Below are 16714 nucleotides of genomic sequence, written 5' to 3' on the forward strand. Positions count from 1 at the left end.
CTGGCGAGGAACAATACGCTTGTTATCTCACCTGCCCTTTTTATATTGTGCTTGAAAGACTTTTTTTTCTTCTTCTTTTCTCCCCCTCCCTCCCCCCCCCCCCCCCCCCCCCCCTTTTTTTTTTTTTTCTCCTTCCCCCAGCTGAAGCCACAGAAGGCCAGGCCAGGACAACGCTAAGTCTTCCCTTTGTCGTTACATAAGGTGAAAAAGGAAAGAGCTGTGATTGTCCGAATGGCCGAGCCTGTGGGCAAGCTAAGGGTCTTCAAAAGAGGATCCAGACGGCACGTAATTGGTGCTTGGTGTTGTTGCGTTTGTTTAAAGGCTTCTTTTTCGGTATCGTTTGCTGGGAAGCCGAAAAAACCTGAACCACTAGTATTTTCAATAGCAAGTAAAAACCTTAGATGCGTAAGCGGTTCACGTGAAAAACTTCACGCAAGTGGGAAAAACTCGGCACTTTCAAAGTGCTTTCCTGTGGTAAGCTGACAGTGCAAGTATGCCATGCAATGATTTTAATTTTTACTCCCCACTTGTGCTGTTGGGTTCCAGATGAAATTCTGCTACGTTTAAATCTTGTCCCACAAACCCCAGCCAGGTTTGGTGGCACACTGAAGGTAGAGCCCATCCAGCTAAATGTGAGCAGGACTCGGCTCAGCCAAGGTTCAGATTTACTCTGCAGTAAAGCTCCCAAATATTAGAATCGCCTCTACCCCATCCATCTTCATGGAAGCCATCTGGACCTTGCAAAAGACAAATGTGAGATTCCTTAATTTTTTGGAGGTACAGATTGTGAAATCCTTGAGGGAGACATGATTGCTTTCTGTTTTCATGTAGAACACCCACCTCTCCCAGATCTGTATGAAACCAGTTGAGATTGATTTGGTGAAGAGATGATTTTGTTAATTTGGAGGATCAGGGCACTGGGTAAGGATTCTGAAGTTCTAGGTTCACCCAAAGTCAGGCACAGTATGGACTATCCATTGCATTCATCAGCAAACGATTTCCCAGGCTCCATGCCTCAGTTTCCCACATGTGAAGTGAGGATATTTCCCTATCTGCAAAGATGCTGTGAAGATAAACATCCATCAGAGATGGATCCTTCAGAAGGGTGATGCAGTGTGGAAACCCCAAACCTTACTAGACAGCAGGAAGGGGAGGGAGGAAGCAATAACAAGGCCATGCAGTTACCACGGAAAATTGCACACCACCACAGTCTCATTTCATTTAACAGTATTTTTACCTCGCAAAAATCCTGGGCTTTTGAAAGCTTTTGTTGTGTTCTGAAGTTTGTTCCTTTGCATACAGTTGTGTCCATGCTACTGCTCAGGATTACGTTTGGGGTGGTTTTGGGTTTGTTTTTTTGGTGTGGGGTTGGTTTTTGTTTTGTTTTGTTTTGTTGTTTTAGTTTGGTTTGGGGTTTTTTGTTGTTGTTTTTTTTTTTCATACTTGGGGAGAAGGAAGCTGTAGTTTGCTTGGGACAGGCATGAAGACATCTTAACACTGCAGACCAAGGTAAACAGCGCATCATGATCTAATTAGTTACGTATCCTCTCGAGGTTTTGTTTTGTTTGTGTAATGTCTCATAAGCAGTTTTACTTAGCTAAGGATAATACAAATCTCAGGAAAAAAAAGCCTTGCTGAGTTATCCCTGTCCTCTTTGGACAATTATCGAACATGGAGGTTAGGGGACAGATTTTGGTTTTCAGGCCATTTTCCTTGCCCTTTCCTCTGCAAGCAAGTAATGGTTTTACAACCCCCCACTCTTGATGCGCTTTAATGGATATATTACATCAAAAAAACCTCTGTGCTTACTAATAAAAAATAGAAGAGATGAGCAGGTATTTAAAATCACTGACCATTTTTATCTAGTGATTAGTCCAGCCCCATGTTGCCCAAGGAGCTCCTATATATTTGTTTGTTTAACCAGCAGTTAGAAATGCTCTTTGTTTCCAAACTGTGTCCTGAGGAAATACACTGTTAAACAAGATTGATACCAATTGATCCACAGATAGATATTCGCATTGATGAATTTTCTCCTTTATACTTGATATGCTTAGTATAACTAACAGATTTTAATTTATTACACATAATGCTACCAAACCACAGCAAGAGAATTTATTAAACTCATTGTTTTGTGTCTCAAGCTGAGAGACAGACAGCTCTGTACAGTATAGCCATATTTAAAATAGATGACTCATGTGAAGCGTTTGTGCTGAATTTAAAAGAATATATTATATGAAATCAATGGAACTTTTGGTATTGATTTCAGAGGACTGGGATTTCACTCAGTATGGCTCTAACACACTGAAAGAACAGAGGATGTGGAAAGCATTAGTTCAAAATGAAACATAAAAAAAAAGCAAGGGATGATGTATTTAAGGCTGGGAAGACAACAAAAGTAGAATGAAGAGCGCAACTGACTGAAAAATATAAAGGGGAAGAGAAGAAATGCAACCAAGGAAAAGCTCTCCTGATTATGTTTTTCTGGGAAGGTGTTCCCAGCCAGTGGTGGTTATAAATAGGTTATGCTGAATGATTACATCATATGCAAAAGACATGTTGCTTGGCTTTAGCACGATCATATGGATTAGCATGATTACAGCTTCTGGATTTGAAAAATAGCAGGCTTCCTTTTCTGGCTTGACATTTATTTATTTGTGTAAGAAAAGTCGTGGGGAACAATCTTCTACCACCAACAGAGCTGAGGCATCATTCTTGATAGGCATATTTCCAGCAGCAGCCCAGCCCCACCCTCGAGGCTGATAAAATGGAGCTTTTTTAACGCCCTGCATTGTGAGCACGTGGAACTCATTGCTGCAAGAAACTGTTGCCAGAGGCAGGAGCCATAGCACTGCCCAGCCAGGAAATTCCTTCTTCAGGAATGTCACTGCAAAATGATCAAGACTATGGAAAAATCTGATAAGCGTGTTTTTCATACATACATGTGTAGATGTGCATGTATATATCTCTATAATGCATGCTTACTACCTCCAGCAGGGGCAATGAATATTGGTTTAGTTCTTGTGCTTCCCTGCTCTCATCATCTCAGTTCATTGCTGGGAAGAATGCACAAATTTTAGACTTTGTTATTATTTTCTACTATGTTCTAAATGTAAATAAAAATTGCATTTTCCTAAGTTGTGCTGCCTATTACCTACATCTTTGTAGCTTGGAGAGGGGTTAAAAACCAACCAAACAAACAACAAAAAAAAATCAAAAAACCCAAAAAAGTCTTCAAATATTTTGAGGACCACCAGTTCGCTTTCCTCCTGTGTTCTTTGCTCTGTTCCTTACTGCTCATTGCCAGATAAGTCTCACAGTGTAGTCTCTCAGGGCTTATCTCCACTACATGGAAGACAACTTGAATGTTACTATGTTGGAACATGTTTAGGAAACCTCAGGTTTGCCGATATGAAGTTGACCCTAGCTCTGTAGGGTAATTAATGCTCATTGTTGGCCCAGTTAATCAACATTGTAGATGCAGAGGCCCAGACATTCAAATTCAGAAGTGGCTAATAAGTATGTTAAATTGTGTGCTGGTAAGTACTTATGACTCCTCCAAACTAGACTCTAACTGAATGCAAAGTCAGGAGATACTCTCTTTAAACAGCTTTTATACTATTATAACTGTGGTAATCAAGTGATTTAATTATTTTCCTACAAGAAAGTGAGAGTTATGTTTTCTCTTGGTCTGTCTGTCTGTCCGTCCATCCATCCGTCCATCCATCCATCCATCCATCCATCCATCCATCCATCCATCCATCTATCCATCTTCCTTTTTGAACCTGCTGACCCCTTCAGCCAAACCTTATAGTATGGGAGCAGTTTCAAAGACATGAGTTCATTCAAATTGTGTAACAATCAGCCCCTGGGTGAGGAAGAAAGATCCATATTAAAGTCTTCATTGAGAGAAAGAGTCACAGTTCCAACCTTACCCACGTGGCAGACAGCACATACACACTGCAGTTCTGTTCGGTCCAGAACTGCACACACACACACATGCTGGCACCAGCCATCCAAAGCAGTTGTAGTTAATGGACAGAGGAGGGAAGACACTGAGGAGTGTAACAATGTCAGAGAACAAGCTTTAGAAACAAGCACTCAGGGAACAACTTGCTGCTTGACATAGTGATGCTTTTTAGTACAGCTGCAGTGATTATACTGGCAGTATTGCTTAAGTGCCTTCCACTTGGGCAGTGTTAATCCAGCTACCCTCAGTGGGGCAATGGTCCTGCTTTCTAGGTGTTTGCAGGCCAGTATAATTAGGGGATACACCTGTTCAGCAATAGGCTTCGGGTTAATGTGAGAAGCTCTCTTGAATTTGTGTCCAAGTAGGTGTTTTTTTTTTTTTTTCAATTCACTGCACTGAAATCTTCTTAAATCAACTTAAAGAGATCTAGGCACTAAACCTTTGGACACTCAGTCCTAAATACTTGCAACTCAAAATATCAGGTAAATAGTAATGAAAAGATGCAGAATTGTAGTAATAGATCTTCGTCTTTTCCTCCCATCACTAAACAAACACAGTGTCCATGTAATAGTATTGCAGAACTGTTATTCATTAATAACTTGTTGTTAAGTATGAGCAGACATTTACAGTGCTCTGAAGCTTCCTGAGAGCAGTGAGCCCTCTCACTCCAGTGGTTGTGACTCTGCATAGTTACCCGATTGCCCCGCACCCACTGTTCGCTCCGTCTCAGCTGGGATTGCTGTGAAGAGATTTCATTATTTTGCATTACTGGGTTTTAGGAAAAATATTTAGACATCGATGATGAGACTGAGGAGGGAGTTCACACCTCCACTGCAGTATGGGAAGGTGAAGGAGAAATGCAACTTGGGATGTAACAAGTGAAAAATGATAGTTCCCTTCCCTCTTGTACTTCGGCTGCCAATTCTAAGGTTTTATAAACACCATAGAAATACCACCGCATGAACTGCATACTAATGCAGCTAAAGCCCTGCTAATTCCCGTGGGTTCTGGGCTGTTACACCTAAAATGTACTTTACCAGAATTGCATCTGACTGAAGATGCAGGAAACAAGTTAACCAAACCTTTTCAGAACTTTTTGAATGAGCCACCAACTGGCTCCCCAGCCAGGAGGAATGAGAGGCATGTGGGCTAGGCAGGTAAACAAACAAATCTCTCTGTGTTTGTTAAAATGCCCAAGTGTTTCATCTACACGAGAGTAAACATAATCAGCTCTATTTCTCACAGCATGAAAGTGTCCTCATATAATATCTTGATGCAATCTGGAGAATGAGCAACCCAGCTTTGCCCACGAATACAAACCAAGCATTTTAAGGAAAGGATTAATTGTGGGGTAAGTGAATACCATTTCCCCACCTCTGCAGCATTTGTTCATTTTCAAACACTTGCTCCTGAATAAATGTTAGAGCAGAGGTAAGTGTAAGTCATCTTTGTGCTGCTGCCTTTACTGATTTTCATGACCCGATGATACATCACAGCTATATAGTAACAGGAATCCTGTGAGACCCTTTCCCTCCAGATAACATACACAAACTTTTTTTTTGGCACTAAGCTGTAATGGAGCCCTTGGAGGTGTTCAATTATTATCCTTTTTTGCAAGGGGGCTGCAGGGCCATCAGTGGTGTAAGGGTCTCATGGTAAGTTCTGCAAGCCTTCTCATTACAGCTTTCCTACAGATCTGTGTGCTCTAAGTTATGTTCCTTCAAGAAACTCTGATTTCAATGCATTTCTTCAGTTCTGATGAACTTTCCCAAACCATTCTTTCAAGTGAATGTTTAAAGGGATTTTGTCTGTCTTTCATAGAAATGTTGAAGTACCCACTGAAGCTAATGCACTTCATACACTTTTGATGTTATTCAGGATCTCAGCTTAGATTGGACATCTGTAAAGTTGCATTCAAATTTCTTTACACAAGAAGATTCATCACCAAGAAATCAAACTGCAGGTATAATGCTATAAGTCCCACAGTTGGGATTTGACCTGGATGCTGCATAGCCATGAAGCTTTATTACAGTATTTAAGGGGATGCAGATGCTTTTCCAAACAAGTATTAAGTCAGATCTGGAAGTCCAAGGCCATAGTGGACAAAAAAATGACATTTTCTGCAAGATGTTCCTGTTGTCAGGGACCATTTTCAGAAAGAAATTAATTGCTGTTCATTTTTCTCTTCAAAGGAAATGATTTCTGAGTGTTAGTTCACACATTGTGTCCCAAGATGGTTGAAACAGACTTTAGTCTTCCTGGAGGTGGTTTAAGTACAGCCCTTAAAACTGAAAGAGAGAGCCAGGGATTGGTGGGTAAATACATTGAAACTGGGCACCTAGAGTTGAACAGAGCAAATTAAACTTAATAGCTGCCTCCAAGTATGGATAAAGACAAAATGACATCTTTGCTCTTTTGTTGGCCAAGGTTATTTCAGCTACCCAGTTCTGATGTCAATTAAAAAGTATCTCAATCAACCAAAAAGAAAACCCCACAATCCTAAAGTATTCCTGCTTGGGAAGCAAAGTTGTTTCACTGTAACCCAATCGCCACAGGTTTCAGGACCTGCTGCTCAGTTAACAAGAGGGATGTGTTTTCTGAGGTCACATTGGTGTAGCACCACTGGCTAGCAGGGCCATCACAGTCTGTGAACCTTAACAGCTCTCCTACAGTCTGGTCACACTTGTACCTACAAGACTTACTCCGTCTGATTATCCCCTGTTGCAGTGCAAATAATTCATGCATCACAACATGGTGCATCTTCACTGTCTGTCAGGTCACTTATCTGCTGTCCCTCTGCACTGTATGAAAACTCTTTGGGCAAGGCTTTTCTTTTGTACAGGTGCACAGGTGAAGGTAGACCTGTGCAAGACCTGAGTGTCTGCTGGTCACTCCAGATGTGCTTTGGCCACACAGTGAGCAGGTAAGATACCACTTGCTCTAAAGAACTGCAAGGTGATGCACTTGTGGAAGTGGCACTGCGTTAGCGCTCCTGAGCCCACTGCTGAGGGCGCCGGGATGAAGTGCTTGACAGTAAGAAAACAACCAAACAAAACTATAATGGTAGTATTTCAGTCATCCCCAAATTATTTTTTAAAGGCACTTTATAATTAGAAGCTTGTCAGAGAGTTAGTTGCAAAGAGAACTGATGCAGGCTTTGGACATTAAATGAGAGTCAGACTATTTCCCCTGTAAATCTCCCACTTTACACAGGACCACAGGATATTAGGCGTTGGAAGGGACCCAAGGAGATCATGGAGTCCAGCCCCCCACTTTTCTTTTTTCTTGCAGTGGTTTTCTGAACTACTTTTCAGGTAGTTCTAGTTGTAACTTGGTTATCCCCGATTACAAATGTTCAACAGTTTGAATTTTAATTTAGTTATGTTAGCTAAAGCTCAGTCTACTCTACAGACTTTAACTAGATTAAGAGACAAATCAGCTATAATTGGAGTCCCTGATTGAATTAGATTGGGATTACAAATATAAGTGGATACTACCCTATTTGAAACACTTCAAAGGTAATACATCTTTAGAGCATGAAAGCTGAAAAATCAACGGACCTTTGGAAATCCTTGATGCTGTTTCCTGAGTGGATGTAGCTAGTCCAGTGTAGCTCCAGTGAATTCTACAGAGAGATGTTTTTAAAAGGCAATTGTACTGATGGAAATTATAAACCAGATTTTTGGCAAACATTGGCAAGTCAAAGGCAATATAACCTTGCAGCTTCATAATCTTGCTGGTGCTAGTCATACAGGCAGATTAGGCTAAAACTGCGCCTGAAAGGAGCTTTGAAACCTAGTAACAAGTCTTGAGTATGGACTAATAGGCCTCAGGTTTTATTGTAGGATATAAGCTAGGAGCCACAGTTTAAGCAAAGAATTCCTTTTGCTGACATGGCTTTTGCAGACATTTCCATTTGAAAAGAGCAGTTGGTTGAACAATGGTCTCTGCACTGGTTCAGTGCTTGACACCTTGCAGCATGTAAAGGACAAAAGCCTGAAAACTTTTTTTTTCTTTTTTTTCTTTTTTTTTTTTTTTTTTCATATGATATCTTTTCCTGTTTGTGGCCTTTAGTCTTTGCACTACTGTGAGCCTCCAGCCACCAGAGCTCTGGTTAAGTAGGTCACACCATAAACAGGCTTATCAGAATAACAGCGGGCTCATAACTCAAGTAGGAAAACCATAGAGAACACATTTTGTGGAAGAGAAGCAAAAATCGAAAAGTCTCTTAACTGATTGGCTATGTGATAGAATTAAACTAAAATTCGACCCTCAAAATACCTGGTCCCATTTCAGTAACGCCTCCAAAAAGATATTATCATTATTGAGGGGGTGCTCTGTTCTGGTGCAGGCATGAAATTACTTCAGGTTCTCCATCTCCTCATTCGAGCTCCTTATCCAGGCTCCTCAAAAGCTCCAAGTATTCAGGTTTATCTGGGGATAAACTGTTAGGTGACAAATATTTGCTGCAGAAATGCTCAATTTGGGGTGAGCATTTTAGGTGTATTTTTTTTTGGATGTTCCCCTTTTTTATCTTCTCCTTTGGACTTCATCAAAAACTTGCCACTCACATAAAGAATGCTGGTCCAGTTGCTCATTGCTCACCCCTGGATTCTCAACGTGCCTTCCACACACAAAATATTGTTTAGAAGATAAAAATAGTCTCAGCAAATCTATAATCCTTTGACCTGTTCCTTGTAATACTGAGTCCTGGGTCCCTCCACAAAAACAAGAGCAGCAAAGCACCTTTACAAGACGCTCAAAACAAGCTGGAATTACAGTTAATAAATTGCAACCCACATGCTTGTGTTTCCTCACACACTTTTTGCTGATTAATTGTTAACAGCATCTCTGTTTAAAAGTACTCCAGGACAAATTGGATCCTGATTTATTTATTTTTTTTGTGACATCCCACGGTTAGGTATTTTCAGGGAAGAAGACAAATGCATTAAAGTAATTTTGTATCCCAAAGTGAGACCTATAAGCATGAAAAAAAAAAGGGAGATATGGGACTCTTGGCTGCTTTGTGTAACACATCACGGCTCTCTAGAAGAGGTTTGTATATGTCATTTGTATACACAAAATTTATGCTTGCAATTAAGTTTCAGTGTAAATTAGGCCAGCCCGTGTGTCTGTTTAATTGCAGGTGCAAATCAAGTCGGTAAAACGTCTTTTTGTGCCCTCTCGAATTTGTAAGCAGCTCACATCTGAGCTTCAGAACTCGATGCGTATATTTTGCACATGACAGTTGCGCCTTGAAAGAAAGAAACGCAGGTCCCAGCACTCCCAAAGCTTCGGCTGGAGAATGGCCTCTCATTTTAATTAAAGTGCTTATTCGACAAGAAGCCCTTCTTGTTAGGTTTAGGTGCATAAACTCACTCAATTTTGCACATCAAGAGAGTAAACCGTATCCAAATATTGATAGATGTTGAAACTCTTGATACAGCCGAACAGGTATCTGTCTTTTATTTGAGATTTTCCAATTTCTAAGCCTGGTGTTATGTGAGAACTTTAACATCAGCAATCTTTATCTCTGTGCTAGTTAATTGAGAGGGGGTCAGATTACTTTAGGAGCCAATCACTGCGGGGTGGGGATGGCTGTAATTTAGGACATGGGGAATTTTGACTCCAAGAACAGTTCTTTTCAAACTTCTCTTTTCCTCTCCAAGATTAGCTTTTAAATTTTGGGGGAGGAGGGGAGGATAGATGGGGTGGGGGGAAGTAAACCAGAAGCACAGAGTAGATTGGCAGTCACCTTGAGCGTGCTAAAGGGTGACCAAGGGGTGGGGGGGAGGGAATAAATTGCAATTTCCTTTATTTACTAAGCTTGCTCCATTCTCGATTGTGTATGACTTGGCAACAATATATCGATTTTTTTTTCCTCAGGAGTTTCTTTTTACAATTACAAAAGAAAACGAAATTACTGATTGGGAAGGAAAACTTCTTTGTTCGTTTTGTAAAAGAAACAGGGTTTTGTGTGTTTAGAAGAAATAGAAATGCATTAAAAAAGGAAAAAAAAAGAAGAAGAAGAAGAAGGAAGATAATGCCACAGAAATCAATACAGAGAATTAGGTGAAATAGAACATCTTGTAGGTTTTTTAGAAAATCATTTTTCATACACTAAATACATTTGCAGACTTGTGTCCTACAAGCCTTTTCAAGTTGCAATTTGAGTCTGAAGCTATAGGCCTCCTGAAAGTTTTGTAAATGGCTGAGGATTCTGTTTTATTATTTTGGGAAAAGCAAAATATTAGGAAGAACTTGGGCCTTTGGAGTCCACCAAAGCTAATCTTTAGAAACACGTGGTATATTTATCATGCCTTACAGCCATGTCAAAGAAGTCATAAAGTTATTGCCTGAGGGCTGAAAGTCCTGATCAGGAGTCATCAAGGTGTTTAAGGCCAGGCTGGATGAGGCTCTGGCCAGCCTGAGCTAGAGTAGGGTGTCCCTACCCATGGCAGGGGGGTTGGAACTAGATGATCCTTGTGGTCCCTTCCAACCCTGACTGATTCTGATTCTAAGGTGCAAGGGGTTACCTCCACATAACATAATGAAAGAACTTGGAGCCAAGGTGGCACGTCCTCACCCATCACATACAAAATGCCAAATGCTAGTTCTTCCAGGCAGGCTTTTGGTGGTTTATAAACTCAGTGTAACAGTGACACCAAGGCTAAATAACTCAAAGTTTGACTGCTAAATGCTGCTCTCAAAAGTATCATAATTGCCCACAAGAATCACGGAACAGTTCATCCCCTGTACTGCCTCCCATTATTTGTTTTGGGCAGTCATTGCTCTTGGGTCTGAACACAGATGACAAAATTCAAGTGACTTACAGTCAGAAGTCCTGGCATTTTGTCTGAGTGAAGTTACAGTTTGGAGCTAAAATACCTGCTTGCTGTCATCCCTGTTTCCAGACAGAGATGGGAAGAGGAAGGATGATGGCAACAAGCCTTTACAAAGGCTTCTCATGTTTACAGAGCCAATGCCTCCCGGTTCAGTTTGATGACATTTGAGTATCACACTTAAACAGCATCATGGCTAAACCACTCCCTGTTCCTACCTCTCTTTTGTTCTTTTTGTGCTGTATTAGCTAAAAAGTATAAAACAAACAAAATGGATAGGCTAGATGAATAATTTCTTCAGACCACAGATACAAAAAGTGTTTGTGAGGAGGGGAGGTGTGTGGGGCTAGGCCACATCAGCCTTGGGCTGCAGCCTCTTGCCATCTCCAAAACCTGCACCACTCATGTCTCTCCCTTTTACTAGGTTCTCACCAATATAGCCCTGGACAGGACAGGATGGGGTCTGAAATACATAGGAGGATTTCTGCTTCTGAGAGGTTATGCAGGGCTTTTTTTTGTAACTTCTCCACTAAGAAAGGGGAAATTACTCTGCAATTATGTAATTATAAGCCACCCTGAAGCTCAATTAATGCCTTCTGTAAGTCCTCCAGAAAAGGGGCCGGTCTATGGCTTGCATTGTACGAGTAGAACCGATGGGCACTTTTTAATAACGTTGGTAAGGCAATGTGTAAAGAGAACTGAGTTCAGATGGGTTGGGTTTACATCCGCAGTCTGTTGCTGCTGAGCTGTGCGTAATTCCAGTCCCTGCCTGTATGAATGGACTTGCTTCAGCAGAGGAATTTTGTTGCAGTAGCCTAGGGCAGCCATATACAAACAAACAGCCTCTTGGAAGAAATACTCTGAATCAGTAACCCAGGATACAGTTTCCTGGGCTAGGCCAGATTGACCTCAAGTCATGGAGTTGTATAGTGTGGGCATAACTTTTTTCTGCTCAAGATACCCTGCTCCCCCTCCACCTTGCCCTTTCCAGTGGAGCACTGGGGGTGTTCCCTAAGGTTAAGCAGCTTTTCAAATATTTAAGTAGCTACAGAGAGTTCATCAGGAGCAGCGACTCCAAAATAAGGCTTTATGTAGAAAGCCTTAGGAAGGACTTGAAGTTTCATGAAACAAGGAAAGGATTGAACATCTTGCAGCACAAACACCAGATTTGCTTGTCCCAGAGTGGGTGTTGAAGCCCCTGCTCCAGTTTCTGCCGTGGCTCTGCAATGAGTTTGCACCAGTGACAAATCCTGAAGGTGCTGATTTACTGGCTCACTAGCACTCAGTCTAGCCAAAGCATGCTACTGTAACAGGAGAGGGGAAGGATCAAGTAATACATAAATTAATCTCTTTAGTCTTCATAGTTCCTAAGCAGTGGAATGTCCAGCTCTTTCTTTGTGCTGTTATTCCATAGCCAGAGAATAGCACTTATTCCCATGTGCATCCTATGCCTTTAGCTTGTTCCTCATGCTGAACCAGGAGCTCTTGTGTGGTGGGATGGGTGGGCTCTGACAGCAGCAGTGTAATGAGCAACACTGGAGGCTCTGGACACAGAGCTGTGGTAGCTCAACAGCTTCTCTTCTACCTTACTCTTTGCTTTCAACATATACTCAAGAAAACTTGACTTTATTTAATCAAGCCTGATTAAATTTCACTGTGTGAAATGTGTTGGAGATTCCATCAGTGAATGCATGAAAAAAGGGGAAAAAACAACCAAGAAACAAACAAACCAACCAACCACCCAAAACGCACACTAGTGCTGTTTGAAGATATATTTTTGCAAACTTCCATAATTTTAGGAACCTACTGTTACACAGCCAGCTGATGGCATGTCTGAAAATGAATGAGTACTATTCAGACCACTCCATGTTCATATCAAGCCATTCCTTGATACAAACTGTGGGGTTTCAGGTTACTAACTCCCACGATATTTGATGTTTCATTTAGAACTGCAGTTCCTAGAGAAACAAATGGTTCTAAGAGAAGCCTTTCTTCTGTGGATCTGTAAAGTAATCTTTAAACATGTGATAATAAAGAAAAGCTTGAAAACGTGGGGTCTCTGTGGGGTTCACCCTAAGGTCACAAACTCCCAGAAAGTAAACAGAACATTTCCAGTATATATATATTTCCTCCTCCCAGCATATATCTATTTATGGTATTTTTATATATCCTCCCTCTCTCTGTATATCTATTTTAAAATGTATTAAAATCTCAGATAACTTTTAAGCTTTTGGGCTAACTAAAGTCAATGTCTGTATTTTTGTGTGTTTTGTGTTTGTTTGTTTCCCCCCTTCAAATACCTGTGAAGCATAATGAGACGTTTCTCTCACTCTCCAATGAAATTTATTAATCTAAAATCAGTGTATATTCAGTTTTCCAGATACTATCAATTATGTGTGAATAGAACAGGCAGAGGAACTCAGATTTCAACTTGCTGGAAATGTGAGCTTCAGTCTCTGGTTTTAGTCTGATGATCACAGTGGGTAAATAGATTGTGGAGATACAGTTTGGAAAATGTATTAAAAATAAGGAAAAGAAATATCAAGAGAGACAGATGGCAGGAAGTGAAGGAATGGGCAAATAAAAAGAAACATACATTTTAGTTCTGGGGAAGGACAAGATGTCACTGTGATGGATTGTCTCCAAGTGTCAGATTATTTGGAGGTAGAAAGATACCTCAGCAAAACTGGGTTTAACTAAGTGGACAGATCCACAGTGGGCCTGTAGCCATAAACCAGATGTGCCAAATTACCTTTGATTCATTATGAGTTTTTAAAGCATGTAAAATAGTATAACTTTTTTTTTCTTTTTTCTCTCTCTTTTTTTTTTTTTTTTTTTTTTTTTTCTCCCCAGGAAAGAAACAAAAATAATGCAGGAGTTCAGTGGTGTGAAAGTGGCACCCACCTGAATCTTGATGAATCTGAGATTAGGGCATGTGGGACTGAATCTGCCCAAACTAATCTTGTGATCACATCACAGCGTCCAGGGAAGAAAAATTTTATCTAGGTTGCAGGTTATTATTGTGCTTGTGGAGCTTATCATATCTATCTTCTGGAGACAGAGTCTCTCTGCAGACCATTTGCACAGTGCTTTTCCTGCAGTGTCTGAACACCAAAACTTGATTTTAGGACAACAGAAATGACTATACGGGACTAAAGCCAGGGGATGCGAAAATGCCTCCCTGATTTGATAACCACATTTGACACTGGACATCATTTGGTGCCCAAGCAAGATGGTGTAGAAAACCATGCAAGATAATCAGCCACCACATTAAGTTTCTACTTGACCTGAAATTCAGAGTATAGATTAGACCCTGAAGCCTGAGGTTAAACAACCCTTGCAGAAATGCCATTAGCAATAACAGTTAAACAAAGATAGTTCTGTCATCCAGTCTGTGCATGACACTTTTAAAATCTTTGTCTCAGTGGCCATGAGTCTCACAGTGCAATAAATCACTTCAGTGAAAAAGCATTTCCTATGAATTTGCTGTCTAAAATAATAAAATATGTTGTGAAAGTCATGTCCCCTTTTTATGTGTCTCTCTTCAAATTTTAAATGATTTTACATCCTGCTGGAGCTGGGCTATTGTTTAATCTTTAAAAGCTTCTTGCCCGATTTTCAGAAGTGCTGAGCATCCACAAATGGAGCCAGTGAGCTCTGTAAGTGTTCAAGATCTTTTTAAGATCAAGGCATGGTTTTGATGCTTAGCTTGTTCAATGATGCCATTGATTTGAGCCCATTTCCCAATTAATAGACAGTGGAGGATCACACCTTGGGAATATGTGCTTCTCTGCTCTGAAGAAGCATTTAAACAATTAGACTCTAAAATGAGTCCAAACCCCACTTGCTCTTTCTCCATCTAAAAACTTACCTTCTGCGGCAATAAGTAGTATTTACTCTTCTGAAGAACAATTACAGCTTGCAAATGCGGTAGGAAAACAATATCCCTGCAGAATATTGGCTGAGAATCCGTATGTTACAATTATTGGATCTTGCAGTGGTAATGTGGGTGGGCTGAAGGCTGGATTTTTAACTCAAAGATGCACAAGGAGGGAGCAAGAGTGCAGTTGAACCAGCCCCTGGTGCTGAGGCTGGTCTGTATCTGAACTTACTCAGTGGAAGTAAAATATTTTGCTTACAAAGAATTTTCATAAACATGTCTTAGGATGTGTATTAGAGGTACGCCTTAGGATGTGCATTAGGAGTAAGCTAAACAAGATGGTATAAACACAGGAATGGCTCTGTAATAGGAGAATAAATGGCCTGCCTCTGCTTCCTGCAGCAGCCGCGGCAGAGGCTGCGCGCCCGGCGGAGCCCTGGCCTGAGCCAGGAACCGCAGATCGGTCCCCCCCGAGCAGGCCTTCTGTCTGCAAAGCTGAGGGATGCCTAAATATAGAAGTGCGCGGCTAATTCCAGCATCCCGTTTTTAAAATGTCTTGAAACTGCAACCACATCTAACTCATCTTGGGCTAAAATTAAAAAAGGGCAGGTCTACCTCAAGGGATGCATGCCTTGGTGCCAAAAATATCTGAAGTTTCTCAGGCAGTGGGAAGAGCAAATCAAAGAGAGCAAGGAGATTTTATTTGGTTTACTGTTAAACATTTATCTCAGCGTCCTGCCAGATTTTGAAACATACTGAGGCATTGAAAGGTACAGATAGGCATGTAAGAGGGCTTTCAAGAGTCTGAGCGAGTCAGGTGTCCAGTTCCCACTCAAATTCAGAAGTACCTCTAAATTAGTTTCCCTTTCTTCATCCATTCTTGATTCCCATTAAACCTTAACTTAGGCAAACCTCAGCTAAAAAAAAATAATAATCAGATGTTCAGCGTTTAAAATCTGGTAGATGCCTAAATATAGCTGCAAATGCCTAATTTGAGGCATCCACTAAACTTCTGTTTAAAACTGCTACCACATCTACCCTATAGCAAGGCACACTGAATAATAATAATAATAATATTATTATTATTATTAATAATAATAATAATAATAGAATTCAAGAGTTTTCATCCAAATAAAGTGCAACAATTCAATTAAAATCTGCAAGGATTTTTGGAGCCATGGTGGAAAGTGTAAGTTCTGATCTAGTTCATAGTATAAAGTACTATGTCCATGGTATTCATCAAACTGAAATGTTTCCTGTGTGATGTAAAAGAAATATGGTAAAGATTAATATAATTATGTATTTTTTAGGTAAATTTTTGTCTCTAATATTTTGTAACTAACAATAACTTTAAAGGGCAACTGTAAACACATAGTATTTTTGAACCTTAAGTGATTAAAATAAGTAACATATGGGCCAAAATAACTTGTGAAGCCTGGATCAGAGTTTTGCTAACATAACTTTTGGAAGTACAATATTTTACTGAAAAATAAGGCCACCAAGAGTCCAGCTTAATAAAAACTTGGCCAGAAAAGGACTTTTGACCAGTGAAAGTGGGAAGTTGTTTAAGCTACACTGACACAAAGCCAATGCTTTTTGTGCTGGGGAGGTTCAGCAGTACCCATGCAGTTCGCTTTCTGGCTTTGCTGTATTAGCAAACCTGTGAGGAATAAATAACTGTGCATTTCTCAGCTGTCAGCATTATCCATTGAAAGGCTGCAAAATAAATTAGAATTGACACCTATTTTATCTAAAACTCTCAGCTCCCTGCTTGCAGCTCTGCCACGATGCTTTGGAAGAAGGCAGATGACTGACTCTGCCTTGGCAGTGCCTGTGGGTCATAGCAGTCTTTCCCCCATAGCAGGATCCACTCTGTGCCCCTGGAGCCAGTGCTGTGCAGAAAAGTGAACTTCGGTGAAGCTACAGCAAAGACAAACATCACTCTTGCTCTTTCTCTGACTCATCTTCAGATGGGAATTAATGTTGTTTCTTCGTCACAAGTGGCTCCCGGGTGACATATGACAA

Source organism: Pogoniulus pusillus, chromosome 29 (genome assembly GCF_015220805.1).
Source record: "Pogoniulus pusillus isolate bPogPus1 chromosome 29, bPogPus1.pri, whole genome shotgun sequence".
Taxonomy (NCBI): Eukaryota; Metazoa; Chordata; class Aves; order Piciformes; family Lybiidae; genus Pogoniulus; species Pogoniulus pusillus.